A 24101-nucleotide genomic window follows, 5' to 3' on the forward strand; every position below is an offset into this window, starting at 1 on the left:
AAATGTATGGTGTGACTGTGTATGCAGCATAAGGCCACAGTCCTATGTGCACTTACCTGGGAATAAAGCCATTAAACTGAATGGGGCTTGCTTCTTTCTAAGCAAATGTGTTTACAGTTTCACTTGGCATTATCTCAGAGAGCTCAGGATGGGATTGCACTGTTATATACATTTTTGTAAACATTATTTGGTTGGAAAAGTGCATTGCTAAATTTGGATAAGTGCAAACTTTGAAGGACGGCTGGGTTTCGGTTCTCATATTATTTCAGAAAGTGCAAATGTGATAAATTTGGCTTTACATGCAAACTGAACTGGATTTCTTCTCCATCCCTGCTACAGAGAAAGCCCTATCCTATCTCACCACGCAACAGGCTATGTCTGCTGAGGCAATTATGAGAAGTGTCTCCCTTGCTGATCTTGGGGCCTGGGCCAGTTAATATAAGGAGAGCTCCTCCATCCTGTATTTGGGACTCAAGCCATCGAGGACGTTCTGTAAAGGCTGGAAGATTACTTTTAAAAAGGAATAATTACAGTTACATGGCTCCAAAAAGGAAAAAATTACCATTACAATCACAATTGTTCTGAAAGGAATTGATTACTTTACCATTACTGAAAAGTAATTACTACAATTACAGTTGTTACTTTTTAAATAAAACTAGTGCGTACAAGGTGCTGCCTTGTACTTAGGTGCATACCTAAGTGGCCTAAAACAACATTAAAAATAAATACACACACACACACACAGGTAGAAGAACAATTCTTTTTATCCATAAGATATCAGTGGTGGTCTCTCCGCTAGTAAGGGAAGTGGGGAGGAGGCAGAGGCTCAGATCTTTGCACATCAAACCAAGTGCAACCCAGAGCTTGGAAGTAATTCGTTACAATTATTGAGGAACAAGTGGGTACTTCCTTTACATTCTGATTGTAATAGAACTAGGAGAAATTTTATTACTTTTGTGGAGTAATTGTAATGTTTCCAGCATTACTTTTGGGTATTACTTTGGGGGGGGGAATCAGGGGGAGTTTTCTGCTCCTCTGATTTGTGGATGAAAATCATGTGCCTCAAACTGGGCTTCTGTGCAGCGTCGCTCTTTCCTCATGCTCTGTGGGTAGGTAGGAGCAGAGCTTGGAAGATTACTTTTAAAAAGTAATGAATTATAGTCACAGTTACATGGCCCCAAAAAGTAGTAATTACTGTTTCAGTTACAATTGCTCTGAAAGTAACTCATTACTTTACTTTTATTCAAAAGTAATCACTACAATTACATTTTAGTTACTTTTTAAAAATTGCCTACAAGGTGCTGGCCTTGGCTGCTGCACATCTAAGTAGCCTAAAATAACATTAAAAATAAGAACACACACACAGAGGGTAGTAGAATAAAAAAAACCTGTAAGATTAACAGAATGGCATAACAGAATCTCACATCCCCCCTCCCCCAGCAATGATGATACCCCAACACACATATAATTCACTTGAAATCAAATTTTACACTTGAAATGCTGCTTTTACAATACATTTCTGTTATGTCTCAAAAGAACAGGATGCTCAAAGAGCATGTCAGACAAGAATGTCTTTTTACAGATTATGTTGCCACCAGTACTGAACAAGCGTTCTACTGCGGCGCTTGAAGGCATGCCTGTGTTGTGCTGCAAAAATCAACGCAGCACCCCTTTCAACTAAAACACATTTTGATCAATATGGCAATCCCCTATCATCAAAGAAAGTTGCAAACTTTAGTACTTTACTAGTTCCCTTTGTAATTTTTTTTGTCAACAGTATAACTTAGAGGTAACTTAATCCAGTACATACTTACTAGGAAGTAAGTTCAATTGAACTCATTGGGTAGACATGTATGCACAATTGAACTGTCAGAATCAGAACTTAAGAGACATAACATAGGTAAACAGTAAATGCACATATCAAAAGTAATCCACCAGCATAAAAGTTATCCCTTCTCCTGCAATTAAAAATGTGGTCTTGCCCAGCATATAGTGAAACTATGGAATTTACTACCACAAGAAGCAGTGATGCGCACCAACTTGGATAGCTTTAAAAGAGGATTAGACAAATTCATGGAGGATAAAGCTATCAGCGGCACCTAGCAATGTTGACTATGTTTTACTTCCACTGTCAGAGACAGTATGCTTCTCACTATCAGTTGCTGGGAATACAAGTGAGGAGAGTGCTGCTCGTGCCTGTAGGGCATCTGATTGGCCACTGTGAGAACAGGATGGTAGGCTAGATGGGCCACTCTTTGGATCCAGCAGGCTCTTCTTATGTTCTTGTATGTATTGTAACAAACAACGAAAGTTACTTGTGGAGCCTTACAGATCAGGCATACCCAATGTGGTGCCCTCCAGATATTGTAGGACTACAATTTCCATCATCCCTGATAATTGGTTATGTTGTCACAACACTGAAGTTGGTATCTAGTTCCCAGTTCCTTATTTGCTTAAAAGTTCAAAACACTAAAAAACAAGAAATGTTCACAGCTAGAGCAACTCCATAGGAAAGTTAACATGTCTCTGAACCCTAAAATATATGTTGAGGTACCCCATATCATATATCGCTGTGATCTGGGAACTCTCCCTATCAAGAATAACAAAAAAAAATCAATCAAAATTATCAGGCTTCTGAAATACTCATAAATGCATAATGATGTCATAAAACCATAAAAAAATAAGTACCTGAGGGTGCCCACCCCAAAATCTGCTCTGGGCCAGGACAAATCATACACCCCAGGAAAGGGGAGGGTGTCCTCTACAAGATGCCAGTACTTCCTGTGTGGCCTACAACTTTTGCTGAGTGCAGGGCAGGGATAAGGGCATCTATGCACAACCAAAAAGGACAAAAAGATGCAGAAAAAACACCCCAGAAAATGATAGTGTCATGTCCAGGTTGAGGCTCAGGAACCAGACCAATTGGTGAAAGCAAATCAGTTTTTATTAAAGTGATATCCAGACAAAGACTACGTCGTCTCATGAACTTTAACTACTAAACATAACCTGTGACATAGAAGAGAGTTGACAGAACAAGGAACCACTACTCCCACTGTCCCTTAAGAAGGGTGCAAGCGAGCGCGAATTCTCTCACTCCACCTCAAAGTGCCCTCATCCACACCCCGCCTCTCCCCCTTCTTTTGCCGCCTCTTTTGCTGTCTCCTTGTACGTGGTGAAGGGGGTGCCACCGCCCCCTCCCCTTCTGAGGAATCTGACTCAGGTATGGGGGAAAGCGGGGGGGCAATGCTTAAACCATCTGGCTGTTTCTTCTTGCTTTTTCCTGGATCAGGAGGGGGTTGGATTCCTCCTTGCCCTCCCTCCTTCTCCAACTTTTTCAAGCTCGGAGGGGGAGGAGGTGTGGGAAGCTCTCAGCAAGAATCTGTGTCTGTTGGACATTCAAGGTCCTCGCTCCCAGACAGTTCTATCTCTGAGATTCCCTCCCCCTCTTCTGCTTCTCCTTCACACGACCCTGGCCAAATGACCCCCTCACTCTCCTCATCGTCTGAAACTTCAGGGCCCCAATCCTGCATCCTGACACCATCCCCTGCTCCATGCTGTGCTCCCCCCCAACTTGTCAGCTTAGGACAATGAGGGAACTGTTGATGAAAGTCTCTTACTAAGTCCGGAGCATGGACATCGCTCTCATCTTCCCACGATCTGTCAGCTGGTCCATAACCCTTCCAGTGAATCAAATACTGTAGTTTATTACGCTTTCTCCTTTAGTCCAGAATCTCTGCCACTTCAAACTCAGTTTGCTCATCCACTATTAACGGCGCGCCTGGAGATTCCACCGGTCTTAACTCACTGGGAGGGGCTGCTTTCGTTAACAAGGAGCGATGAAACACAGGATGTATTTTAAAAGTATCTGGCAACTTCAGACGATAAGCCACTGGGTTGATTTGTGCCTCTATCTCAAAGGGTCCCACTCTCTTATCCTGCAGCTTCCTGCATTTGCCCGGCATCTGGAAGAAGCGGTTAGACAACCATACCTTGTCTCCTATCTGAAGGGGGGGTCCCCTCCCATCGATGTTGATCAGCAACTCGTTTATACTCCACTTTGGCCTCGTCTAATTGTTGTTTCAGTATCTGCTGCACCGCCTGAAGCTCCTGCAGAAATTCCCCTGCGGCCGGTACAGGCATACTCCCTGTACTGCTGGGGAAAGCCTTGGGATGGAATCCATAGTTAGCGAAGAAAGGTGTTTGTCCAGTACTGGCATGCAAGGAGTTATTATAAGCAAATTCTGCAAAATGCAAATAGGAAACCCAATCAGTCTGTTGGTAAGACACATAACAGCGCAAATACCTTTCTAAAACAGCATTAAGTCTCTCCGTCTGCCCGTCCGTCTGTGGGTGATGAGCTGAAGAAAGTTTTAATTCCGTTTGCAGCTGCTTCCAAATAGCTATCCAAAATTTAGCTGTGAACTGAGTTCCCTGATCCGAGACTAGGCTATGGGGCAATCCATGCAGTCGGTAGATTTCCTTTATAAACAATTATGCTGTTTCTCTAGCTTCTAATGCTTCTGAGCACGGAAGGAAATGTGCCATCTTGGTCAATGAATCCACTATAACCAATATAGCTGTCATCCCTTGTGACTTTGGTAAATCAGTTATAAAATCCATGGAAAGGTCCTTCCAGGGTTCACTCGGCGTTGGTAGAGGCTCTAGCAGCCCTACAGGTTTTCCCGTGTCTGTTTTCGCTCGCATACAGACAGAGCATGATTTTACATAATTTTCAATGTCTCGGCGCATTTGAGGCCACCAAAAATCCTTAGCTACATTTTGAATGGTCTTAAAAATGCCAAAGTGTCCAGCCATGATAGAATCATGACATTGACGCAAAATTCTGAGTCTTAGGTCCCCCTTTGGCACATATCTGGCAGCTTTAAACCACAACAGCCCATCCTTCCAATGGAACCTTACTTCTGAATCTGGATCCTGTTCCATTTCCTGAATGTATCATTGCACGCAGGGATCCCCCTGCTGTGCCTTCTTGAGCTCCTCTTCCCATGAAGGCTGGCATACTCCCAACATCAGTTTTTCCGGCGGGACAATGTACTGGGGAGGGCTGGAAACTTCATCTCCTTTATATTGCGGTTGTCTGGATAGGGCATCTGCTCTCTGATTTTTTGCATGGGGGTGATAAGTAATCCTGAAGTTAAACCTGGCGAAAAACTGCGACCAACGTATCTGTCTCTGGTTCAACTTCCGAGCTGTCTGCAGACTTTCCAAGTTCTTATGATCAGAACGCACTTCTATCTGATGTTGGGCTCCCTCTAAATACTGTCTCCAATTCTCAAATGAGTCTTTGATGGCTAACAGCTCTTTTTCCCACACCGTATAATTTCTTTTGGAATTCTTTAGTTTTCTGGAGAAATATGCGCAAGGATACAATTCTTTCCCATCCATGTCTGGTTGCAAAAGGACCCCCCCATGGCTACGTCTGAAGCATCCGCTTCTACAACGAAAGGGCAGGTAGGGTCAGCAAAACGCAAAATAGGCTCAGATGCGAATTTCCTTTTCAGTTCCCCAAAAGCTCTCGCTGCGTTCTCTGTCCATTGGACTTTTCTTTTCCCCTTAAACAGTCCGTAAGGGGAGCTGTTAGCTTGGAAAAACCTGGGATAAATTTTCTGTAATAATTGGCAAATCCCAGAAAACGTTGTATGTCCTTCTTGGTGGTTGGCTGGCCCCAATCCAATACACAACTCACTTTTCCTGGGTCCATCTCCACTCCTCCTGCCGAGATTCGGTATCCAAGGAAGTCCAAAGATGACAAGTCAAACCCACATTTCTCTAACTTGGCATACAAGTGGCTCTCTCTCAGTCTTTTCAACACAGTTTTCACATGTTGATCATGTTCTTCCTGGCTCTTTGAAAACACCAGAATATCATCCAGATAACTAATCACATACTGATCCAAGAGGTCTCTAAACTCTTCGTTCATAAACTTCTGAAACACGCCAGGGCCCCCACATAGCCCGAAAGGCATCACCAGGTATTCAAATTGACCATAGGAGGTGTTGAACCCGGTCTTCCATTCATCCCCGTTTCATTCGAATCAGATTATATGCCCCTCTTAAGTCCAGTTTTGTGAAGATTGTTGCAGAACGCAGTCGATCTAACAACTCCAGAATCAGGGGCAATGGATAACTATTAGGGATGGTAATTTGATTTAAGGCGCGGTAATCGTTACAGGGTCTGAGTTCACCTCCTTCACGAACAGCAAGGGGCCCCCAGCGGGGGATTGTGAGGGATGGATAAATCCTCACTTCAGGTTTTTCTCCAAAAACTCTCTCAGAGCTGCTCTCTCTGGCTCTGTAAGGGAGTAAATTCTTCCAGCTGGAATGCTTGCTCCTGGCACTAAATCAATAGCACAGTCATAAGGTCGATGAGGGGGCAATGATTCTGCTTCCTTTTCATTAAACACATCTTCAAAGTCCACATATTTCGAGGGAAGTGCCACTTCCTTGACCTCCTGCACAGCTCCTGCCAGGGCTTTTACGGTTATCTCTGGCTTACAGTTCTCGTGACAGTACTGAGAAGTGAACCATACAACTTCATCCTTCCAGGCTATTTTTGGGTCATGTTTTGCTAGCCAGGGCATTCCCAGAATCACATCAAAATTCGAGAGATCTGACACATACAAGGAAATGAGCTCTTCGTGCCCAGGAATTTCTAGTTTCAATTCCTCTGTGGCTCGAGTCACCCCACCCGACTTCAATGGTCTGCCATCAATAGTTTCAACTGACAAGGGGGTTTCCAATTTCCATTGGGAGATTTGGTGACGTTTTGCCAACTTTGCATCAATGAAATTGGTAGAGGCTCCACTGTCAATCAGTGCTGTAGAGTTGAACATCACTCCTGTGGAAGTTGTAATTCGAATAGGTAGCACCAGTACCCGTTTTGAAGGGGGCTGTGCTACCAGAGGCCCTTTGTACACAGCAGCCCCCAGCCCTCCGGCCTGCACGAGAGCTGGGTACTTTAGTTTCCCGATGGCCCTGTTTTATCTCATTTAAGTCCGCATTCCCTAGCGACGTGGCCCGGCTTTGAACAGTAAAAACAGAGACGTTCCCGACGACGCCTTTCTTTTTCCTCCTCCGATAGCTTTGGACGAGCCCCTCCCGATCCTTCTCCCGTGTTACCTGACATCCCGGAAGTCGGAGGGATTTTACTGCGAGAGGCTGAAACTGAGTATTTCTGTACGTCCTGTCTCCTCTCCAGGCACCTTCCTTCCAACCTGTGATCGATTTGCAGGCACAGCCGAATCAGCCCAGGCAGGTCAGTTGGGGGTGTAGTTCTGGCCAGATCATCCAATATCTCTGCATTCAGTCCACTTCGGTACATAAACATCAGGGCTGAGTCATTATAACCAGTTTCCTGAGCCAGGATTTTAAAGGCATTGGTATACTCTGAAACAGTTCCTTTCCCTTGTTTCAAAGCGCTCAATTGCCTCGCCACAGTCTCCGCTCTCTGGGGGTCCTGAAACATCTCGGTAATGGCTTGCATAAATCCTCTATATCTTCCTAGGATGGCATCCTTTCTGACCAGATAGGAAGTAACCCACTTGGCAGCTTCCCCTTCCAATAGACTGATCACGAAGGCCACTTTGGCTGTATCACTAGGAAATTCTGCATTCCTAATGTCCAGGTACATTTCACATTGAGCCACGAAGGTGAAGAGTTGGTCACTCTGTACCGCATACTTAGGTGGCAATCCAATCGGGATCTTAACCACAGCGGCTGAAGGGGTTGTCCGCATTTGGGCTATCGTGGATTTCAAAGTTTGGTTGTCAGTTTTAAATGCCCTCACTGACGCCAACAAAGTTTGGACATCTGCCTGTAGATCTGCAACATTAGTTCTCAGCTGTTGCACTTCCTCCGCCTCAGAAGTGGGCTTTGTCCCCCCTGCTGCTCCCTATTCCATCTTGTCCCATTCAAGTGGCAGAAGCGTCGAGGGTTGGGTAGATGGTTCTGTCAAACTGTCATGTCCTGTTTGAGGCTCAGGAACCAGACCAATTGGTGAAAGCAAATCAGTTTTTATTTAAGTAATATCCAGACAAAGACTACGTCGTCTCATGAACTTTAACTACTAAACATAACCTGTGACATAGAAGAGAGTTGACACAACAAGGAACCACTACTCCCACTGTCCCTTAAGAAGGGTGCAAGCGAGCGTGAATTCTCTCACTCCACCTCAAAGTGCCCTCATCCACACCCCACCTCTCCCCCTTCTTTTGCCGCCTCTTTTGCTGTCTCCTTGTACGTGGTGAAGGGGGTGCCACCGCCCCCTCCCCTTCTGAGGAATCTGAGTCAGGTATGGGGGAAAGCGGGGGGGCAATGCTTAAACCATCTGGCTGTTTCTTCTTGCTTTTTTCTGGATCAGGAGGGGGTTGGATTCCTCCTTGCCCTCCCTCCTTCTCCAACTCTTTCAAGCTTGGAGGGGGAGGAGGCATGGGAAGCTCTCGGCAAGAATCTGTGTCTGTTGGACATTCAAGGTCCTCGCTCCCAGACAGTTCTATCTCTGAGATTCCCTCCCCCTCTTCTGCTTCTCCTTCACACGACTCTGGCCAAATGACCCTCTCCCTCTCCCTCTCCTCATCGTCTGAAACTTCAGGGCCCCAATCGTGCATCCTGACAGATAGGGTGTCCTCTGTGCTATGCCAGTGCTTATGGCCAGTGCTTATGATCTATGTGGATTTAAAAAAAATTGTATTGGTCTTCCCTGTTACTTACTTTGTTAGAGCTCAATTATTATTTTTAAAAGCCATTGATGTTGGTGACAGAAGGCAGGGTCAACAAACAATTATTTTTTGAAGATGATGTAATTTCATAGGTGACACTCTAAAGTATGCATGGATGGCATTTCACAGAACACACTCTCCAAGATGGCGGCAGAGGCTTCAGCCCCTTAGGGAAACCTCAGCCACCATCTTGATTGATGGCAAACCTGCACGCGCAGCTGCAAAAAACAGCAGAGAGAAAGGTAGGTGAAGCGGGGGAATGGCGGGCAGCTCTGAAGCTCCTGCCCTGCTATCCGTGGCAGGATTGCTGCCGCGGATTGCAGAAGGGGAGCTCAGGGGCCCTGCAGGGGCCCCTGTAGCCCCAGAGGCCCTTGGCCAGTGTCCCACCTGGCTGCCTTTTAGAACTGGCCCTGCTCTCCTGCATGCATGGATGTATGACTTGTAGTGCCCTGTCATGGTAACCTCTTCTTCAGGCACTTGTACCCCAAATTGTGTTACTGTTCCTAAGAGCAATGGTTCCCTTTGTGAGTAAGCAAGGCCTTATAAAAGAGCCTCCAATACCTTTCTTAGTATTATTGGAGAGACAACTTATTTTGAAGAAGAGCCAGCAAGATCAACCATGAATAATACAACTCTATTTTATTTATCTATCCCTAATACAGAAAATACTTTCCCTAAGAATGATTAAAAGAGCATTGATCAGGTCTTACAATATAAAAGTATACTTTACCAAGCCTGGGTCTCAAACTCGCAGCTGAGTTAGAGAACAAGCCCCCTTACAATCTAAAAAGCTCCTTATATACCCTTCTCTCCTATCAAAAACTACCTGAACATAATAACTTGTTACAACATAGGGCTAACAGCTTTCCTATATAAAGAAAAATAATCAATAAGACATTGGTTTTCCACCTAGTAGCCATCAAACCACTAAATTAAAAAAATTATATTTCTTAGAGTGCAGTTAAGCTATTGCTGCAATACAAAGTTCATCTTGCGGTTTTTTGCACAAAGCTAGCCTCATGCTAAACACCAGCTGTTTCCTGCCTTTCCAAAGAGTTGCCACCTTAAGTTAGACCACATTATTTCCTGTTATGTCTGGAGCTGCTGAAGTTGTTCCTTATATTTCTTAACGCATCAACTCTCCGGGCGGGGGAAGGAGAAAACAGCCTGCCTCAATTAAAGATCATGCCCGAAGTCATACATGCTCCTGCCACATATCTTCGAGACATGCCATATCTGGGATTTGCATTGGGTAGAATCACAATAGTTCCTGGGGGTGTGTGTGTTTGATTAACCCATGCCTGCATCTCTGATCTTTTTACTGGCTTATTTATTAAAGCAGGACAAGTTTCAGGCATATTTTTACCACTCTCCCGTGACACCCTCTCTTGGCTGTAACTTGTACTGGGTTGTGGTTCAGTCTCTTGAATTTCATCACTCTCACTATCATCTCTTGATTCTGTAGCATTTATTTCAATTTCATATTTAGTTTTTATTTTCATGCACGCAGAATCTCCACAAGAACATAGGAAACGTCCCTGTTTCTTAAATATTTCAGCTTTTGCGTTGCTGAGAATTATTGCTCTAAAGCTTACATCTGAATCACCATGGCAAGGACCACAAGGGTGTATCTACACATTAGCACAGTGATCCGTCACCTGCATTACTGGATTCAATTCTTGAGAGTCTGAATTTATATTTTTTTAGTCTGGTATTATCAAAAGCATCCTTAAGGGCTCTTTGCTTTATCATCTTCATGGAAATAATCAAGAGTTCCTTCAAAATCTCTGCGATTTAGTTTACAGAGCATCTGTAAATCATTCATCAAAGGTGCATGATATTTTATTTGGAACCATTTAGTCACAGGCAACCCAGGATTTTCAATTACATTTCCTTCCCACTTACCCCAATAACAATTGCCAGTATAACTTTCTTCATAATACTTATTGCCTGAACATATCCAGACACTGCTGTAGCCATTCTTCACATTGAACATCACCTTCCCAAGAAGTGGATGGAGCAGAGTTGTTGTCGCTGAGGAAGCTGAAGTCTTCAGCCACTGAGGAGAACTCAGCATACCATTTTGAATCAAGTACTGATAGCATTCCTGGAATCCCACTGGAATTGGGAGAGCTGTCCAAGTTGGTATCCATGAGCAAGTTATTGGGGTCGGTATTCAATACCTCATTCCTTTCTCGATCCTGCACGTAAATTGCAGTGGATCGGCAAGACGTGGGAATCCATCAGTCCATTCGTCTCCAGTACTGGTCACTATTCCTGTTTGGGTTTCTTCTGGGGTAGCCATGATATTATCCTAGAGAGGAGAATTATTAGTATAATAACTATTATTCCTATAAATATTGGTCTTGCATATAATAAAATATTATATGCTCCTCCAAAGGCTCCTGTAGCAATGTTACTTACAGTTTCAGCAATGGTTTTTACTACTGATGAAGCTGCTGGCCAAATATCTTGCAGGGCTGTTCCAAGCTGATTAAGCCACTGTGGGAAGTATCCTTCATGGAGTCAAGCTGGAGTAGCTCTGTCTGTGTTCTTTCTATCATCTTTTGTGCTGTCCCAAGATGAGGTAATTTGTATTTCATACCCTTTGAGATTAGCCAATATACTGGTTAGGTGAGGAAGCCTGAGCTGTATTCTTGGTATTTTGAAAGAACTCAAAACCACAGTTTGTCACTTAGGTAGTGGCTTGTTAAAACGTTTTCCATAACATCTGATGGTTTGATTTACTGTTATAATAGAAGGTTGAAGCATGGATATGTTACAAACAGCTAGATCTGTCATAACAATATAACTCCCATTTTTTTAAAGATGTTGTTTGTAAATATTGTCTGGAGACCACTTTAGCCATGACTGGACAATTACTTCCTGTTCCATTCCCACAGGGTTTATGTTCTTTTACTTCTTCACAAATTTGATAATCCATTTCATGGCAGTCTATTATTTCAAGATAATTCAATTGGTCACATTCTTGATTTATTATAGTATATGGGTGTTTTAGCCAGACTCGTGACAATATCTCACCTGTCAAGGCTAAGTGCCCCAAATTCATAACTTCCCAATTAATGGTCAGATATACTTTCTTGAGTATGATAATTTCATAATATAAGGATAGTTCCCAAATGGATTTTAGACCTGAATTATATCGGTGTTCTATATTATAAACTATAACACGTGCTGTTCTTCTAATAATTTGCATCATTTGTTCACTTAAGTGTAATTCCTTTTGTATCCAAGTTGAATTCATTAAGCTCCAATCAATCCTATTTTGAGTGGTAAGGAGTCTTAGATTCTGCAGGTGGCTATGTATACCTGAAATTACAAGTTCTTCCTATAGAGCATTTATATCGTGTATACTTGCTTCTAAAAATGTTACTAGATGGTCCTTTAATAGATGAATTCCCTTTGCCAATTCTTGATCATTAAGGTCTGAGATTTTTGCCACCATGGAGATGGATGATGCTAACATAAGTCCTGTTTTTTGAAGTTTTCCAATATTATTAAGATCTCGCCTTTTCCGTCATTGTTCACATCCTTCTTGTTTTGGAGCTTCCTCAGGGATTTTAATGTTTGGCAAATTTCCTTCATATTTCCCTATAGCTCTGGCATTGGGAAGTTCACCTACATATTACTCTATACAGTTACTAATGTTACATGGTCGATAATCAATACTCTTGTTTATCATCATTTCATTTTCTAACGCTTTTATCACCTGATGTATAGGATAATTTTTACTCAGATTAACACACTGCACATATATACTGTAGACTGCGTAGTTCTTATTCCTGACCTGTTTTTCTTCAATACATTTAGGCCCTGGAAACATCTCTTTAAATCTTGAATATCCGAACTTTTGATGCTCCCTCATTCTTTCTTCAGAATATTTAGGATACAATAAATAACTCGTGGGTAACTCACTATAATTCATGATTTGGCTATAATCTTTGCCTGTTCTATTTTGATTTTCTTTCCAAAATTTACAAGCATATGGATGTGAAGGTTTCTCCTCCTTTTTAATATTTCCTTCACAACCTGTCATACTGGTAATATTCTCTCTCCATAGGTCACAATCCCCTTCATATAGGAAATGCATAAAATATGTTCCATTAGTGAAATAAACTAACTCAGGTTGTTTACAATAATCTTCAGGTCCTAAGTCAGTAAAGATACTTGCTCCTCCTTCATCATGCCATCCTCTTGGTAATGCTTTTTTCTTGAGTTGTCCAGTTTGGATATCTTGTGTTGCCTCTTGAATTTTTTTCTTGAAATTGCTTATGTCTTTGCTGTGATGAGTTTCTATATGGATCCCACCATTCTCCATATAATTTGTCTGAACACAATATTGCCTTTTCTAATTTTTGTTTTCCTCCAGGCAATCTGTATGCTCCCAGTCTTGCATATTCTATATCTGCTGGATCCCATGGTTTCTAAGGGTATATGGAGTTTCAAGAAAATAGTCCATACTTGCCCATATGGGGTAGATTATTTCTTTATCACATGTTCCTTCAAGAGGACATTGATCTGCTATTATCTCATTAGATGGCCATTCTCCTTTTTTCTTATAATCAATCCAATAATAATGTGTAAATTCCTGATAACACCTCTTTTCTCGATATTCTTCCTGAGTGGTAGGTTTATCTAAAGGCAATGTAAAAGGTAAGATAATATCTTGCAATTGCTTCGTCTCTTCATTCACATAATCTGTTAGGAGCTGTAATCCTCCCTTGGTAGTAATCCCTGTTTCTGTTGCAATTTGTCCAGAATCCAGGACCATGATCTGAGAGATTCCTAAAACCCTCTCCTTGGCCACTATAGGCTTCGGATATGGTTCCCAGTGTATCCCTTGGTCTAATCCTGTAACCTGTACCTCAATAGGCTGGACTTCATGCTGTATAGCCCTCTTGAAGCATTGTTCTCTTCCAGGCCTATACTGCAGGGAATGAAGGAGTCCATCAGGATGTAAAGAAGTTTGATTCCAGGTTATTAATGGACCTGTATGTTGAATAGCATTCTTCCATTGGAGACGGAAAACAGTGGTGAAGGTTAGTCCCAGCATCATCACAAAAATCATCATCATAAATATAATCCATAGCAATATTCTAGTACTTGTAGCACATGCTAAATATAACCAGTATCTAATTCTGGTTGCCCAAGGAATTGTTGTAAGATCAATATCCTCAGGATCTATTGGCATTGTTAAAGGCATTTCAGGATATATTTGGCTTAGATCTTTTAATTTCTGTTGGTTGTGCCAGATGATCCATTCTTGGATGTTCTTTGCCATTTTGATATGCCGTGACTTTTAAATTATCTACTGATACTTTTCTTTCCTGGCCTTTGTCGTCCAATATAACCACAGTCCGTTGATCTAATATTTGTATTACCTTTGTTGGTTTCTTCCACTTGGGTCGTAAAGTGGGATTAGCTCTTACTACCCTCTCCTGGATGAGAAGGCCAACCTTTGGTATCCAAGAGCGAGCGGAAGGCAAAGATGTAGAGGATGGGTGTGATAGAGCTTCCCTCAACTCCGTGAGTAGGGATAGCTGTTCTTCTCTAGTCAAATCATCAGGAGAATCTGTCAATAATGGAGTATTGGCCTCAAGACCAAATAGTAAGAAGTAAGGTGTTTTTCCTGTAACAGAATTTGGTATGTTGTTTAAACCAAACTGCACCAGGGGTACCAGGCTAAACCACTTTTTAGGCCTTCCATGTAACAACTTTGTTAAAGCCCATTTCACACTAGCATTTTTTCTCTCCACTTTCCCACAACTTTGGGGGTGAAAAGGAGCACTGAATCCCAATCTTATCCCTTTGTCTTTAGCCCACAGGGCCAAAGCCTGGGAAGTAAATGCTGCCCCTTGATCAGAGTGCAGTATTTTTGGTAATGCAGTTACCGATAATGCAGTGAGGGCCTTAATAGTGGCATCACTGGTTTGAGCCCTTGTGGGGAATAGCCAAGTGAAACCGGTACAGTGATCCAAACATACCAGAATATGCAAATATCCATGGGATGGGGGGAGGGGTCCTGTATAATCCATAAAGATTTTTTCAAATGGTTGGTCTGGGATGCCAGTAGACCCAGTGGGAACCGGGGCACGTGTTCTGGGATTTACCTCCAGACATGGATCACATGCCTGGAGTACCTTTTTCACTGTTTGGATCATATTAGGCCACCAATATTTCTTTTGTAAGTGTATCAGAGTAGCTGTTCTTTCCTCATGTATATGTCCAATGGAGGAATGGGCTAATGCAGCTAATTTCAGTCTTTCTGACACTGGTGGTATTTCTCTTTCACCATCATCCCTGTGGATATAGCATTTCCCATTTCTAAGTTCATATTTGTATTTTACAGGATATCCAGGTGGATTGGGCCTGTGTCCATTTAGACACTGATCAAGCTCACTATCCAGGCTTGGTTTTATTTTTGTAGTATTTATAGTATAACTTCCTTGTTGTGCCAAAGAGTCAGCTATAGCATTTCCTTCTGTATGTTCAGAAGTACCTTGACCTTGATGCCCGCGCTCGTGTATCACTTGGATATCGGGCTTCTTTTGTCTAATTATATTAATTGTTTGGCAATATGCTGCAATGGCTTTCGTTTTGCGGTTTCAAATCCGTTAGAAACCCAAACATCAAGGTCCTCCATATAAGACCTTGCTAAATACATACTATCAGTAACTATAAGTATTGGTCCTTCAAGGAATTGGGCATCCTTGAAGGCAAACTCCAAAGCTGTCATTTCTGCATATTGTGCAGTATGATCCCCTAAGGGGAATTTCCATTGCCTTAATATTTTCATGTCTGGGGTATATTGGGTTTTTACTATTCCCATTCCAGCAGAATTTTTGGCAGTTTGTTTAGGGCTCTTAACTGCTGATCTATCTGTATAGTACACAGCAGTATATTCTGTCAGATTCCTATTAGGTATGACACATGTCAAGTGCCCTCTTTCTTCAGGTGCTGGAAGATCAGTAAGATCTGGAAGTTGTGGATCATAGATAAATTTAAGCCGTGGATTTTCAAAATGTGACATCCATGTAGTCCATCTTTTATGTAGGGCCTTTCTCTCTGGTAGAGGTGTTTTTTGAATCCTACTGGGAGAGGCTATAGGTGAATATACCTTGATCTTTTGTCCTTGGGTTGGGTCAAAAGTTGTCAGCAGTTTTTCTGGAGAAGTAAATTTTACTTCAGCCTTTTTGAATACTATGTTGCCATATGAAATTGGGTTTATTTCTCCTTCATTATGATATCGAATATACCCTGCTTTAGCTGAGGCATATATTTTAATAATCAGTGGTTTATTTGCTTGTCTCTCTTTCAAATATTCCGTTTTATTCAAATCAAGGATCAATTTGTCCGAATGAGCTTGTTCTCTTGCCGTCCAAAATGGTTGCTTGGCTTGTGCTTTCCGGATTGCTTTGTATAAAGGAGAGACTTGCTCTGCATAATCTGGAATAAAATTCCTAGCGAAGTTCAAAAATCCCAAGTTACTCTGTAATGCCTTCAAAGTAGCGGTTTTTAGAGTGAGTAATTTTTCTTTAAATTCTTGTGTCAATCCTCGTCCTTCTGCAGTGATATCAGATCCCAGGAACACAACACTGGATTGCACTATCTGAGATTTTTTGAGGGAAATTATATATCCAGCTTCTAATAATTTTTTGAACACAATGTCCAGAGTTTTAAGGTGTTGGTTTTCAGTATCATCAGTACAATATAAGTCATCTACATAGACCAAAATATTAGGTAAATCTTTTAGCAAATCAATGACATCTGCGGAGAATAAGGCTGAAGAATTAAAAAATCCTTGTGGCAATTTCCTGAACACTTATTGTTTCCCACACCACATGAAAGCAGTAATCCATTCACTTTCAGTAGTAATTGGATGTGCCCAGAATCCACTGGACAAATCCAGAGTAGTCTTGTACCTTTTTCTTTCTAGTTGGGTTAAAATTCCTATAGAATGACAATTCTGTGCCCCAACACTAGGGGTCACTCTATTCACTTCTCGATAATCCAAAACCATGCGCCATTTCCCACTGGATTTTGGGACCGGATACAAAGGAGAGTTCATAGGGCTAAACTTAGCTTCAATGACTCCCTCTTTCAGAAGATCATTGATTACTATCTGTATATCTGGAATAGCATGGTAATTAATCTTGTATTGTTTCTGCCTTTTAGGGGCCTTAGTTCCTGTGGCAATGTGGTGTGGCGGAATTTTCCTGTGACCCACTTGATTTTCCCACTTCTGCCACAAATCATCATATTTTGCAAAGAGCTGTTGCAGGTGTTTTTTCCTGTCTTCTGACAACTCTGACTTCTGAAGTAGATTGTTTTGTATCTCTTCAATATCAGTTCTCTCTGTTAATTCTAATTCTGGCTTGAACTTTACTTTAATCCAAGGCATATCCTTTGCAGCTATAATTGCAGTTGGTTTCTCAATAGCAATGACTTCCGTAGATATTTTGTGTCCATTCAATTTACAAGTCATATAATAAATGGGAGAGTTTAAAATTCCATTAATGGTCTCAATATTATATTCATCACACTTGTCATAATTTAGCCCACCCTGCTGCCCAGCAGACTCCCTAGCTGAGCTGATGGAGGTGGTCTTGGGTGTACTGTTGAGATCCCCCAGACTGTTGATTCTAGGGGATGTCAACATCCATGCCAAGGCCACCTTATCTGGGGCAGCTCAGGATTTCATGGTCTCCATGACAACCATGGGACTGTCCCAATATGCCATTGGCCCAACACATGTAGCAGGGCATACTCTAGATTTGGTTTTTGCAACTGGACATGGAGTTGGTGATGTGAATGTGGGGGCCTTGCATCAGTCCCTCTGTCATGGACAGATCACTACTTGCTGAAGTTTAGACTTACAGTGGCTTTTCCCCTCTGCAAGGGTAGGGGACCTATTAATTTGGTCCGCCCCAGAGACTAATGGATCCGGATGGTTTCCAAAGGGCTCTGGGGAGTTTTCCGACTCATAGGGCTGGCGCTCCTGTCGACACCCTGGTTGAACTGTGGAATACAGAAATGACCTGGGCGGTTGACATGATTGCTCCTGAGCGCCCTCTCCTGTGTAGAGCTCGTACAGCTTCATGGTATACCCCAGAGCTGAGAATGATGAAACAATACAGGAGACAGCTTGAGTGCAGATGGAGACGAACTCCTAGTGGATGCAATTATACACTCTTAAGTGCCTATGGTAAGGTGTATTTAGGGGCAGTGAGGGCAGCAAAAAAATAATATTTTGCTGCCACTATCAAATCATCAATCTGCTGCCCAGCGGAGCTCTTCAGAATTGTCCGGGGGCTATTACACTCTGGCCCCAGGGACATGGTAGAACCATCTGAGGCCTGCTGTAATGAATTTGCTAGGCACTTCCAGGATAAAATCTTCAGCACCCACCAGGACTTAGACTCCAGTGTTAAAGCAGGTGAATCAAGCGAGGTATCCACAGCATAGCCTTGTCCCACTTTCTTGGATGAGTTTCAGTTGGTGCAGCTTGAGGTCGTTGACAAGGTGCTTAGACAGGTTCTTGCAACCACTTCTGTGCTGGATCCTTGCCCTTCTTGGCTAATAAAAGCTAGCAGGGATGGAACAGCGGGTTGGGCCAGGGAAGTGATTAATGTCTCTCTGCGAGAGGGGGTGGTCCCTGGCTGCCTGAATGAGGCGGTAGTGAGACCACCCCTGAAGAAACCCTCCCTGGACCCAGAAAATCTTAATAACTATAGGCCGGTGGCAAATGTTCCAGTCCTGGGCAAGGTCCTTGAACGAGTGGTGGCGGGCCAGCTCCAGACACTCTTGGATGAGACCGATTATCTGGATCCATTTCAGTCGGGTTTCAGGCCTGGTTTTGGGATGGAAACAGCCTTGGTTGCCCTGTATGATGACCTTTGTCGGGAGAGAGACAGGGGGAGAGTGACTCTGTTGATTCTCCTTGATCTCTCAGCAGCTTTTGATACCATCGACCATGGTATCCTTCTGGGGAGACTGGCTGAGTTGGGAGTGGGAGGGACTGCATGCCGGTGGTTCCACTCCTACTTGGCAGGTCACCTCCAGAAGGTGGTGCTTGGGGAACATTGCTCAGCAACCCGTATGGGGTTCCGCAGGGGTCAGTTCTGTCCCCCATGCTGTTCAACATCTACATGAAACCGTTGGGTGCGGTCATCCAGAGCTTTGGAGTCCGTTGCCATCAGTATGCTGATGACACGCAGCTCTATTTCTCTTTTTCATCTTCAGGTGAGGCTGTCAATGTGCTGAACCAGTGCCTGGCTGTGACAATGGACTGGATGAGGGCTAATAAACTGAGGCTCAATCCAGACAAGACTGAGATGCTGCTAGTGGTTGGCTCTTCTGACCAGATGGTGGATGTCCAACCTGTTTTGGATGGGGTTGCACTCCCCCTGTGAAGAGCAGGTTTGTAGCTTGGAGGTTCTCCTAGAACCATCTCTGTCACTTGAGGCTCAGGTAGCCTTGGTGGCACGGAGTGCCCTCTACCAACTTCAGTTGGTGGCCCAACTACGTCCCTATCTGGACATGGATAACCTGGCTTCAGTTGTCCATGCTCTGGTAACCTCCAAGTTAGATTACTGCAATGCACTCTACGTGGGGCTGCCTTTGAAGATGGTTCGGAACCTGCAGCTTGTGCAAAATGCAGTGGCCAGATTGGTCACAGGGACCACATGGTCCGAACATATAAAACCGATTCTGGCCCGCTTGTATTGGCTGCCTGTATGTTTCCAAGCTCGATTCAAGCTGCTAGTTTTGATGTATAAAGCCTTACACGGCTTGGGACCACAATACCTGATGGAACGCCTCTCCTGATATGAGCCCACCCATACACTACATTCAAGATCAAAGGCCCTCCTCCGGATGCCTACTCCAAGGAAAGCTGGGACGATGGCAACAAAGTTGAGGGCCTTCTCAGTGGTGGCCCCCAAATTATGGAATGAACCTTTTGACGAGGTGTGTCTGGTGCCAACACTGTTATCTTTTCAGTGCCAGGTCAAGACTTTCCTCTTCTCCCAGGCATTTTAGCATGTGTTTTTAAATTGTATATTTGTTTTAATGTTTTTAGTTACTATAAACCGCTCAGAGGGCTTCAGCTATCATGCGGTATATAAGTACAATAAATAAATAAATAAATAAAAGCAAGGAACCAGCCCTGGGAGAAGAGAAAGGCTCTTGGCCCGCCCTCTAGACCTCACCTCCTCCCGCTCTCATAGTAAGCTGGGATTTTCTCTTTTTTATATATATACACTGACTAGAGTCTCCTGGTGCGAGAGGAGGAGGAAAAGGAGGGGAAACCTCACGCTCTCAGGGTCTCTCTCGCTAGCCTCTCCGCATTGTTTATCTGCCAGCCACTCAGACTTCCCAGGGCACTGAGGGGGTTTGGCTTGCTGACGTGATAGGGGACTTGGATTAAGCTTTCTGGCGTGGAAGACAAATTAGTTTGGGTGGGTGTAGGCAAGAGTCAGTTTAGCTCTGGAACCTGGTTTTAGGACCTGCACAGTATCCGGGATTACCTCTACCATTATGGTTTAACTAGGCATTGTTTTTCTTCCTATAAACATTTAAGCTGGTGGAGTGGGAAAGTGCCATCAAGCATGTGAGTGAGCATTTTGTGCTTTTAAAAAAATTAAATGTATCTCACTTGGAATTTTCTCTAAGGATTGCGGGACAGAATACATGACACAGCTTCCTTGTTTTTGTAACAGGTTAGCCAGGTTGTTTGAGAGATTTTTCATTCCACTAGGTCAGTGTTTCTCAACTGGTGTGCCTCCAGATGTTGTTGGACCACAATTACCATCTTTCCTGACCATTAGCAATGCTGGCTGAGGCTGATGGGAGTTGTGGTCTAACAACATCTGGAGGCACACCAGTTGAGAAACACTGCACTAGGTAGGTTTCTGAATCCCAGTTTCTGCAGCCCAGCACAGTATACTCTGTGGCTACACTTTACTGTCTTACAATAACCCTTGTCTATTAGACAATCCTTCCACAACCTTTCATAAGGCTTAGAACAAGACTTATGGATGGCTGCTTTTTCTGTGTTTTTAATTGCCATCATTAGTCTGGATCTCCACAGATCCTTTTATTACCTGTCAGCTAAAAAGACAGAAAAATAAGCTGAGATATGGCTGAAAGTGGAAGCCTTTAGATTTCTTTGGAAGTAAGATCTACTGCTGAGTAAACATGATCACAATTCCCTCAATGCAAATTAAGGTGTGATTTGTTTGCAATGAAGCAAGAGGCTCATTAGTTTTTGCACACAGGAAGAGTAAGACCTAGGATCTTTTACAGGTACCTTTTTCATAAGATAACTTTGGACTCTGGAAACAAGTCTCTGGAGAGAGAAAACTGACTTCTCATCTAAGAAAGACAAATCTGACTTCTAATCTGCTCTTTGGAACTCCCTGCCTATTGACATCAGGCAGGCATCTTCGCTGTATTTCTTTCGGTGCCTGCTTGAAACTTCCAGACACATAGATGTTGATCTGTTTAATTTTTTTCAGTTAGTAGCTGTTTTAATTACTTGGTTTTAACTGTTTTATTGATCATTTTAATGTTTTTTGTAAACAGCTTAGAGGTCTTTACATTCAAATGGTATACAAATTTTGTTAAATTAAAAAAAAAAGGTTGTACGCATGCTACTCAATTTTTTTTCTTTAGTTGCTGCTTGTGTTTATTGTTTGTTGTCTGATTTTATTGTTGATATTTTGTATTTTAACCTTTTTGTACACCGCCCAGAGAGCCACTCGCTATGGGCGGTCTATAAATGAAATAAATAAATAAATAAATAAATTCTTCTGAACTTGAAACAGTTATACCTACCTATTCAGAAGTATGCATGCATATTCAGAAGTATGTCCAACTAATATGGGACTTTTCCGCTAATAAATTTTGTAACTTTGTCAGAAACTTTGTGCAAGCAGACCAGGATAAAGGCTCAATAAACAGGTCTGGAAGCAACCAGACACAGTGTAGGTGATATTGATAACACAAACATCCTAGCATCGGTAAGTTAATTAACTCACAGTACTGTGATAAGAAATCACTATTCCGATTCAAACCACAAGTGATAGCATTCATTCCCTCCATAAATTGCAATTCACTGGTTTCATATTGTAGTCTTCCACTGAAGTCTCGTTGTTTAAGAATGGCCACCTTAAGGTTAGTGGCAGAGGGTCATGCGAGGTTGAACAGTGGAGGCTGGTCTATTTGAGTGAATTGGGGACTGCCCCACCATCTTCAGTCTGTCCTCAGCCAGTCCCCAGCTGCTTGTCCTCTTACTTACTAAACTAGCCCAAGGGGTGGTCCTGCCTGTTAGCTTCCTCCTCCTTAATCTCATTTTTGCCCTTGTTGAACTAAGCAGGAAAGGTGAATGAGTTGGCTCTGCCTGTCATTGGCTCTAGCTCCACCCATCATTGACTCTGGCTCCACCCACTGTTGGTCTCCCTTGCCTTCTGCCCTACCAGTTCCAATGTGCACCAGCTACCACTGAGGTTGAAATGTTCACCCACTGGTCTTTGAATATTGTATTTCTGATGCCACGTATGTACCCATTTATTAGTTTGTGTAGTGGCCAGCTTGTTCGTCCTAGGTAGAACACAGAAGGGTGTTGGCATATGATAGCATTTACCATACTGGAAGATAAGAAGGTGCCTAGTCCATGAAAGCCTATGCCAGGGATAGCCAACATGGCACCCTCCAGATATTATTGGACAGCGACTTCCACCATCCCTGACCATTGGCCATGCTGGTTGCAGCTGATGAGAGCTGGAGTCCGGTATCTTTAGGGCCACAGGTTCCTCACTGCTGCTTTTAGGAGGTGGGCCATAGCTCAGTGAAAGCCAAGTAGATCAGGGTAGCCAACATTGTGCCCTCCAGATGTTGCTGGGCTACAACAATCATCCCTGATCATTGGCCATGCTGGATGGAGCTGATAAGAGTCCAACAACAGTCCAACAACAACTGGAAGGCACCATGTTGGCTACCTTTGGCTTATGCCATCATAAATGTGTTGGTCTTTAAGTTGCCACAAGACTTCTGCTGCTACAAACTGACACTGACACCCCTGTGGAAATGCCCTACTTATCTACATATATATATGCATATATTTTTTTGGAGAGCCGGTTGTTAAACATTTACCAGCATACCACTGGAAGGAAGGCTTATTCCAACAGCATGTGAAGGGCCCCAGTTTCCTCACCCTTGTCTTAATGCAACTAAAAGCAAAGCCAACGTTCTTCCAATCGCAAGTCATAGTTCTGCAGCATAACTAAGACCCATTTCCCCACATTAAAAAGTATTTTATCTGTATAATGTACAATATTGGGAAGTACAAGTACTGGGAAGTAACACTGGGGAGGATTAGTTTCTCTACACCTCAACCAACAAATGTTCACTGAATGCTTGAATGATCAAGGGAATGGATTGACTCCCGTATGAGGAAAAGTTGCAGCATTGGGGGCTTTTTAGTTTAGAGAAAAGGTGAGTGAGAGGTGACATGATAGAAGTGTATAAAAGTATGCATGGCATGGAGCAAGTGGACAGAGAAAAGTTCTTCTCCCTTTCCTGTAACACTAGAACTCATGAACATCCAATGAAGCTGAATGTTGAAAGATTCAGGACAGACAAAAGAAAGCATTTATTCACACAGCACATAGTTAAACTATGGAATTGGATGGCTTTAAAAAAAGATTAGACAGATTCATGGCGGATAAGGCTACCAATTGCTACTAGCCATAATGGCTATGCTCTGCCTCCATAGTCAGAGGCAGCATGCTTCTTTACACCAGTTGCTGGAAACTGCAGGAGGGGAGAGTGCTCTGCACTCCAGTCCTGCTTGCGGGCTTCCCATGGGTAGCTGGCCACTGTGAGAACAGGATGCTGGACTTGATGGGCCATTGGCCTGATCCAGCAGGCCCTTCTTATATTCTTATGTGGTGTAGGCCTTTGTTTTGGCAAATGGCAGAAAAAAACATTTTAGCTTCTTCATTTGTTTTCATACAGTGGAGAGACTTGATAGGACCTTGAGGTGAAGGAACAATCATCTTAATGTTTCCACTATCATCCTATGCAGGTGTTTGGGTGAATACATGCATGCTACAAGTGGGGACAGGGTGGAGTGTGCATGCAAGCTCCTCCTTAAATATGTCCCTGTGTATAACCGACTCCACTTCAGGGGTGGCATTACATCCATGGGAGGGATGGGCAAATCGGTCAAGTCCTAATTTTTCTAGTCTTTCATTCAGTTTTCCACATTTCCATATCAGTTTGCAATTTTTTTAAAAAAGTGCTCATGAACATTCATCAGCATTTTAGTGCTAATTTCTTC

General features: G+C 43.0%; 1 protein-coding gene across 1 annotated transcript in view; it reads right to left on the reverse strand.

Moving 5' to 3' along the window:
- The window catches only part of LOC133383050 (glutathione S-transferase-like), a 176762-nt gene that overhangs the window by 50065 nt on the left and 102596 nt on the right, over positions 1–24101 (reverse strand). The window lies entirely within an intron of this gene.

Source organism: Rhineura floridana, chromosome 4, assembly GCF_030035675.1.
Source record: "Rhineura floridana isolate rRhiFlo1 chromosome 4, rRhiFlo1.hap2, whole genome shotgun sequence".
NCBI classification, from domain to species: Eukaryota; Metazoa; Chordata; class Lepidosauria; order Squamata; family Rhineuridae; genus Rhineura; species Rhineura floridana.